At 38.4% G+C, this 8,727-nt stretch overlaps 1 protein-coding gene across 1 annotated transcript in view; it reads right to left on the bottom strand.

The window, feature by feature from the left end:
• Positions 1–8,727, bottom strand: part of RTF2 (replication termination factor 2) — a 68,272-nt gene that overhangs the window by 38,255 nt on the left and 21,290 nt on the right. The gene's annotated exons all lie outside the window — the stretch shown is intronic.

Raw genomic sequence — 8,727 nt, 5'->3', positions numbered from 1 at the left:
TCTGCTTAATGGGTGCAATGACTTATGACCAAAATTCCAGGCTCAATTGTGGCTAAATTAAGGACTACCCATATCCCAAAGCATAATAGCTACTAGCTTAACCAGCAACAATCTACCAACATATTCCATATACCAATACATAACTGTTTTGTTCCACGTGATGGTTGGAGGGGGCTTCAGTATGAAAAATACACTCCATATCATGGTTTACATTTGCTTCTGTGTCAGTACTTTTTACAAATTTAACTTGAATTTTTAGAAAAGGGGCCCTACTGAAGGCCCATAGGTCAAATAAAACTCACACAAAAAATAATTTATTCTCAGTGAAGGTGTGACATTTCCCCTATACTTGTAAAGGGTTAGGGTTCTTTGCAGATTTCTTAAGCAGATGAGCTCAACCTTTAATGCTATCTGTCTCTAATTCCTCTAACAAAGACTCAATCATTTAGATATATGCAGGTTTTGTTGCCACTGGGCTGGTTTGTATCTTAACAATGAAGGGCAAAATATTTCTCTTTTCCCAAGAACGCAGAAGGTAGATGTAACTGCTCTCATGGTTTGGTTACACAAGTAAAATGGGCTCTTGTCCCTAAAAAGACTTTGGAAATTAGGAGCACTAAATGGGATAGAGAATAATTCGATTTGCACTTTAAAAACCCTGTATTTACTGTACTTGAGCCAAGTGGACTTTTGTTCATTTCCAAGCAAACTAAAATTTGTGGGATTGGATTCATAAAATTCTAAAGTCTGCAGATAGTATACCTGAAAGTCTGCCTCCTCCTCTATATGAACCTATTGCAATTTCTGAAATGAGGCTTTGTTTTAATTCTAGAAAAGTTGGGTTGGATTCCACTGAGTTCTTAAGGGAAGGAAAAAAATTCAAAAGTTTCACGAAGATTGTAATGGTTTCAGATGGATTTGATCCATATACACAATTATCTCACTATTCCCTTCCAAAATATGTAATGTTATGAAAAGCACAGAAAAAAGATCGAGTGTTTTGCAAAGGGAATTAAAGGCATTGACTGGAGAGAGAAAAGAAAATCTAACTAGTAGTATAAACTAATACCATTCACTATCTTCCATAGCAATAGCAATAACACTTAGACTTATAAACTGCTTCACAGTGCTTTACAGACAAATGGTTATCCAACCTCTTCTTAAAAACTTCCAGTGTTGGAGTATTCACAACTTCTGGAGTCAAGTTGTTCCTCTGATTAATTGTTCTAACTGTCAGGAAATTTCTCCTGAGTTCTAGGTTGCTTCTCTCCTTGATTAGTTTCCACCCATTGCTTCTTGTCCTACCCTCAGGTGCTTTGGAGAATAGCTTGACTCCCTCTTCTTTGTGGCAACCCCTGAGATATTGGAACACTGCTATCATGTCTCCCCTAGTCCTTCTTTTCATTAAACTAGACATACCCAGTTCCTGCAACCGTTCTTCATATGTTTTAGCCTCCAGTCTCCTAATCTTCTTTGTTGCTCTTCTCTGTACTCTTTCTAGAATCTCAACATCTTTTTTACATCATGGTGACCAAAACTGGATGCAGTATTCCAATTCCTTACCAAGGCATTATAAAGTGGTATTAACACTTCATGTGGTCTTGATTCTATCCCTCTGTTTATGCAGAGGGACTGTATTGGCTTTTTTGGCAGCTGCTGCACACTGCTGGCTCATATTTAAATGGTTGTCAACTAGGACTCCAAGATCCCTCTCAGAGATACTACTTTTGAGCGAGGTATCACATATACTGTACCTGTGCATTTTGTTTTTACTGCCTAAATGTAGAACCTTACTTTTTTCATCACTGAATTTCATTTTGTTAGATAGCGCCTAATATTCAAGTCTGTCAAAATCCTTCTGTATCTTAAGCCTATTTTCTGGACTGTTGGCTATTCCTGCCAGTGTGGTGTCATCTGGAAGCTCTCTAAGTGGTTTACAGAGTCAGTATGTTGCACTCAACAATCTGGATCCTCATTTTACTGAACTCTTAAGGATGGAAGGCTGAGTCAGTCACGATCAAACTTCTGGCAGTGGGCAGAATAGAGCCTGCAATACTGCATTCTACAGCTCTATAACTTTTTATCTTTGCAAACCATTCCACGTATCTATTCTATTTCATACATTGCCTTTAAACTTTAGATTTCCCTCTCTCTCAAGTTCTCATTAGCTCCTTAAAGTCATGCCTTTCTCATATTTCTGCTTTTTCTCAGCAGAAGGGAAAGAAAAGAATAAGCCAGCATGATGAAATAGTCTATGGATTATGATTGGCAGAATCCAGGTTTTGGTGGTCTTCTGCTACAGATGGAGCAGACAGTCATTTTCTTAATCAAAACTATCTCACAGAGGTATTCTTGTAGCAAAAACAAAAAAAGCACTATTACACGTACTTCTGAAGAAAAGAATAGTAAATACAAGTAGGAAGGAGTACTAGGTATATGCATTGCTTATAAAGTAATACCAGTGGGATAAAAATCAACTAATTAATTAACTAAACGAACAAACAAACATTTATTTTATCATTCAACCCTAATTCATTCTCTCTGTATGAGTAAACACAACACAGTACATTTATTTATATTGGCCATTGATTTTAATAATCACTCCACATTTATTTTTGAAGTAACAGAAAATAAACAACTGATGTTGTTGTTGTTGTTGATGATGATGATTAGTGTATGGTGTTGTTACAGTAGGCAGGAGACCACAATGCTATTGCAGTAGCCTGGCTTGCCAAGTACCAGCCTTGTTATAGAAAACATTTGCACCAGTGGTGGGATTCAGCCACTTCACACCTATTCGGGAGAACCAGTTGTCTACTTTCTTAGCAGTTCAGAGAAGTGGTTGTTGGAAGAAATTTCCTTTTGTTTTTTCCCACTTTACAGGGCTAATCCTGAAAGGAAGGCAGGAAGGAAATATCCTGGTGTTGTTTCTAGCCTAATCTTTATTGCCCTGCTTACAGAAACTACCTCGCTGGTTAACCCTTCTTACATTGTAACAGCTAAGGCGAAGCGCCCATCAACGTGAGTGACGTTGAGTTGGCTACGCCCACACGGTCACATGAACACCAAGCCACGCCTACCCAGGTAGTCATTAGGGCAGAGAACCGGTTGTTAAATTATTTGAATCCAACCACTGGCTTGCACCCTTCCCAAGGTGTGCCACAGAAGGGCAAGCTGGCTTTGCATCAGACTGAAAGACGTGGTCCTTCCTGCAGCGTCACCCAAGGCCCCTCCCTTCCCGAAGCTGCTTCGCATGCGGGCACCGCAACAAGAAAAGTTCAAAGCCATCAAGAATCTGACTGCCTGAATGGAGCACCAGCTTGTCTCTCCATTGAAGGGGTACCTATTTTATTTACTCGCATAGAACATGCTTTTGAACTGTTAGGTGGACCGAAGCTGAGGTGAGTGATGGGAGCTCATTCACTACACCGAGCTATGACTCGAACCGCCAGAGCTGAGACCATCTCCCTCATCACTAAGCCACTGAGTCAGCATTCTTCATGTTGCCTATCCCGGATTTAGACCGATTCTTAACCAAAGCAATACAGCTATTAAAGCAGTATCAACCAGATGAAGAAGGGGAATGCGGTCTGTTTTTACACTCAGGCTGAAATGGCATTCAACTGAATTAAATTCTTCTTTCCCTCCTTTGTTTATGTTGAAGGAAGGATATCATTTTGCAATTCAATAGACGTTCCTTCTTGCCAAACAATTGAATTGAACAAAGAATTGTTCTTTATTCTTCATACTTGCCACACTGTGTATCGGTAATGAAGCTTAACCTACTTTTACAGCTGGACACAGCATTATATCTTTTCAATGGGGTTCATTCACAGCTTGAAAATATCTCATTACAAGAAAGATGTGGAAATGCCTTGCCTAACGTACAGTAAAACAGTTCATCGGCAGCAAGAAGTTGATGAAACCTTCCATTTCAGTTAGCTCTGGCTTAGTTAAAAGGCCATTAATTATTAAACATTTTCCCACAACTATGAGTATTTTCTTCAGCAGCTGTGCTTATTTTAAATAATCTCTAACCTTACTATTGGTCATTTGTTCCATTATTTATGTGAGAAACTAAGTCCAAATAAACTTCAAAAGGAAAGTCGTTACTCTTTTTCAAGTATAAATTGTCTACTTCCTCCCACCCTGGAACTGTAGACATAATTTAGAAGGATTTTCTTCATGAAAAACAATGGATGGCAATGATTTGTCCACTGGATTTATGTTACACAAACTGGCTGAAAGCTGATATTGCAACGGAGAACTCTTCTGAAGTGTAACGGTAATTTTGAAGTCATTTTCATAGTAATATACCATAAAATATCAGTGATACTTTTGACATTACTATACTTTTCAAGAAAATACAAATGATGCAGGCTTTCTTGAGAGGGATCATGAAAAAGAATAGATAATGTTTAGTTTTCAAGACCAAGAATTTAGAACAAAGGAAATAAAGCAAACAGAAACATTAGAGGAATAGAGAAATATCGATCAGGATGAGGGGCTCTGTTTATTTTCCTCCTCTGAAGTAAATGGTCATGCTTTTAAATTATCAATTTCTAACGGCAAAGTGTATTTTAAAAATCATTAGTACCTTTCAGTATACCTAACAACCTATCTGGGTAAAGTTCAACAATTAATTAGAGATGTTTTTTAGTTATTTTCAAGCTAACAATGTATTTCCAAGATAAACCCTGATTACAAATCACACACCCACACACGCTACCAAAATTGGAGTTCAGAAACTAAATTTATCCTTAATGTACTAGGGGAGAGGAATGGTAGATAATACAATTAACTCTCAGGATATTTCGCCTATAATAACACAGTTTTCTAATATTTTTCCAAAGCAAAGTAAACTGAGTACATAAATTAAGAGTTCAACAACTATATTTATCCTTCGGAGAGGAATGGGCAGATGATACAATTAATCCTCAGGATATATTGCATACAATAATACAGTTTTCTAGAGTTTTCTCAAATCAAAGTAAGTTGATTTAGGTTAAAAACAATTAGAATATAGAACAGAATATAATATAATTCTTTATTGGCCAAGTGGGATTGGACACACAAGGAATTTGTGTTGGTGCATACACTCTTGGAATACATAAAAGAAAAGATACATTTGTCAAGAACCATAAGGTACAACACTTAATGATAGTCATAGGGAAACAGTCAATATAAACTTTAAGGATACCAGCAACAAAGTTACAGTCATATAGTCATAAGCGGGAGGAGATGGGTGATGGGAACGATGAGAAGATTAAAGTAGTGCAGATTTAGTAAATAGTTTAACAGTGTTGAGGGAATTATTTGTTTAGCAGAGTGACGGCGTTCGGGAAAAAACTGTTCTTGTGTCTAGTTGTTCTGGTGTGCATTGCTGTACAGTGTCGTTTTGACGGTAGGAGTTGAAACAGTTTATATCCAGAACGTGAGGGGTCTGTAAATATTTTCACAGCCCTCTTTTTGACTCGTGCAGTATACAGGTCCTCAATGGAAGGCAGGTTGGTAGCAATTGTTTTTTCTGCAGTTCTAATGATCCTCTGAAGTCTGTGTCTGTCTTGTTGGGTTGCAGAACCAAACCAGACAGTTATAGAGGTGCAGATGACAGACTCAATAATTTATTTATTTATTTATTTATTTATTTATTTTTAAAAATTTTATACCGCTCTTCTCCGAAGACTCAGGGCGGTGTACAGCAAAATAAAACATCAATAATCAAAAAATTTTAAAATACAATATCCAGTTAAAAATCTAATTCAATAGCTGTATGTTAAAAATATTAAATAAGAAAATTACAAAATTACAAAATAGATTAAGACCCCTATTAAAAGCCACTAAAAACCCACAGTGTTAAAATTAATCAATCAATTAGGCCAACCCCACTTGGTGAAAAAAGAAGGTCTTGAGCTCGCGCTTAAAGGTCCGAAGATCAGGAAGAAGACGCAGTCCCACAGGTAGATCGTTCCACAGGGCTGGAGCCCCCACAGAGAACGCTCTTCCCCTTGGGGCCGCCAGCCGACATTGGTTGGCCGATGGTACACTGAGGAGGCCCTCCCTGTGAGAGCGCACTGGACACACTGGACTATGGGAGGTACCTGGTGGCAGCAGGCGGTCCCGTAGATATCCCGGTCCCATGCCATGGAGCGCTTTAAAGGTGATGACCAACACCTTGAAACGCACCCGGAAGACCACCGGCAACCAGTGCAGCCTGCGCAGGAGAGGTGTTACATGGGAGCTACGAGGTGCTCCCTCAATCCCCCGCGTAGAACTGGATCAGAGCTCCTTGGGCAGTTTGAGCTTTCTGAGTTGGCGGAGAAAGAACATTCTTTGTTGTGCTTTTTTGATGACATTTTTGATGTTGGGTGTCCATTTTAGGTTGTGAGATAAGGTAAAACCTAGAAATTTGAAGGTCTGTACTGTTGATACTGTGTTGTCTAGTATTGTAAGTGATGGAAGTATGGAATGGTTTCTCCTAAAGTCCACCACCATTTCTATGGTTTTGAGTGTGTTCAATTCCAGATTGTTCTGGTCGCACCACAAGGCTAGTTGTTCAACCTCCCATCTGTATGTGGATTCATCATTGTCTCGAATAAGACCGATCACTGTTGTGTCATCTGTGAATTTCAGTAGTTTAACAGATGGATCGATCGAGTTGCAGGCATTGGTATATAGAGAGAGGTGGAAAGAGCACACAGCCTTGTGGGGTCCCTGTGCTAATTGTACAGATATCTGATGTGATTCTGCTTAGCTTCACCTGCTGCTTCCAATTGTGACAGAACTATTACCTTGCTTTATTTAATTTACTTATCAAATTTATACTGTTCCTTTGGCAAACATGAATTTGTGCCAATTAATGATTGATATGTAGTATATCAACATTACTATTATCTACTACTAGACAGTTGGTGCTACAATGGCCACACTGACCACATTGGACTGAGGTTTAATGGAAATTTATCTCCAAAATGTACATAGAGCACTGGGCTGCCTATTCTGCTACACAAGCATTTGTTTTTGATTAAATAGAGACCAGTCATGTTTACAGAACATGTTGTTGACATAAATAGAATATTAGAACATTTCCGTTTCTATTCCCCGCACAAGAAATATGGCATAGAACTTCTACCTGCAAAGCAAAACTGAGTTGATTTAAGACTCCTTGCCCTCAGGAAACCCAGTGGGACAGACTGTAATTTTGCCTTTGCTAAAACAGCACCCAGTTCATACGAAGAAGTAAAACGAGGATCTTGCAATATTTGAAAAGTGCACACATTATTCTGCATAGGAACCTAGAGGTGAAAATCTATTTTAGGTGGGAAAAAAACTTCTGTACTGTATCAGACCCTGTTATCACTACAGGAATGAATCTTTGCTGCCTGCAATACAGTAATATTAATCTGTCTTTCTACCATTAAAAGTGGCATGTCACAGTCACCATGCCTGAAATTTTTCACATATCAACACTCCTCATTAAAGTGTGACAAAGATTATTGTTTGTTCTGTTGGAAGGGCTGTAGAACAGCATCTCAAATACTTTTTGATAAAATGTTTTATAAATAACGTAGAATGAACAGAGGCAATACATGGACCATATGAAGAGTAAGTAAGGAACAAATTCATCTTAATTATGGGGAGATATTATTTGTAAATGTTTATGAACGAACAGCTTGGTTATTTGTATTTATTTATTAAAGACATTTCTATACTGCTTCCCCTAAGATTTAAGATGACACTGCACAGCCATTTGTCTAAAATGGTATAAGGTCTCCTGGTTGAGCAAGGGGTTGGATTAGAAGACCTCCGAGGTCCCTTTCAACTCTGTTATTCTGTTATGAAAAGGTAAACAACCACAAGATTAATACTCTGCAATTCATCAGAACCTGTCTGAATTATGCAGGTTTTTAATGAGGAAAACAATTTACTAGATATTTTAGTCTAGATTTGTTTTTAGGTTAATAATAAAACTGGAAGCTGGCTTCAGCAGATGTATTTAAAAAAATGCAGAGGGATGGGTCCTGCTCAGAAACCTGACAACATTTTGTACCCAAACAAACAGAAAGATTGCCCCAAATACCACATGAAACACCCAACATAAATATCATATAATACAAAGTATAAAATTCAAACAAAAAACAGGAAATAGAAACAAAAACGAAAACACAAAGCAAGATGGCATCACATATAAACTTAAGAAAAAGCCCTCTGAAATAATACAGTGTTTAATACTTTCTGGAAAGCCAGCAGGAGAGGGGCACATGATCCCTGTCAGGAGTCTGGTCCAAAACATCGGCACTCTCACATAAAAGCTGCATTTTCTCACTTCAGGGCCCTCAAACGTCTTGCAATTACTTGTCTATTGCTTGTCTCCTCCCTGACTGTTTTAATAGGTCAGGCTGATGCTGATTGGGACAGGCAGTCCTGAACATATCCAGGCACAGTCATAAAGAGATTTATAAGTCAAAAACGAGCAAATGAAACATCTTTCATTTACAATGGATTAACTATCTACTTCTTTCTTAAACAGTTTTATATAGCTGACCAACCAAGGATGAAATGCTACCGGTAGAATTGAGTGGCACAGGGGAACTTTTCTCCTCCCCGTTCTCTGCTGCCGATGTGCACTCCTCCATTTTGACAGGTGCAACCCCTGTAGCTGGCAGACACGTTTACAAACAAAGCAGTGCGGCTTCGGTTCCCATTCAAAGGCCACAATGGAGTATG

Source organism: Ahaetulla prasina, chromosome 3 (genome assembly GCF_028640845.1).
Source record: "Ahaetulla prasina isolate Xishuangbanna chromosome 3, ASM2864084v1, whole genome shotgun sequence".
Classification (NCBI taxonomy): domain Eukaryota; kingdom Metazoa; phylum Chordata; class Lepidosauria; order Squamata; family Colubridae; genus Ahaetulla; species Ahaetulla prasina.
This window is presented reverse-complemented; position numbering and strand designations above follow the sequence as displayed.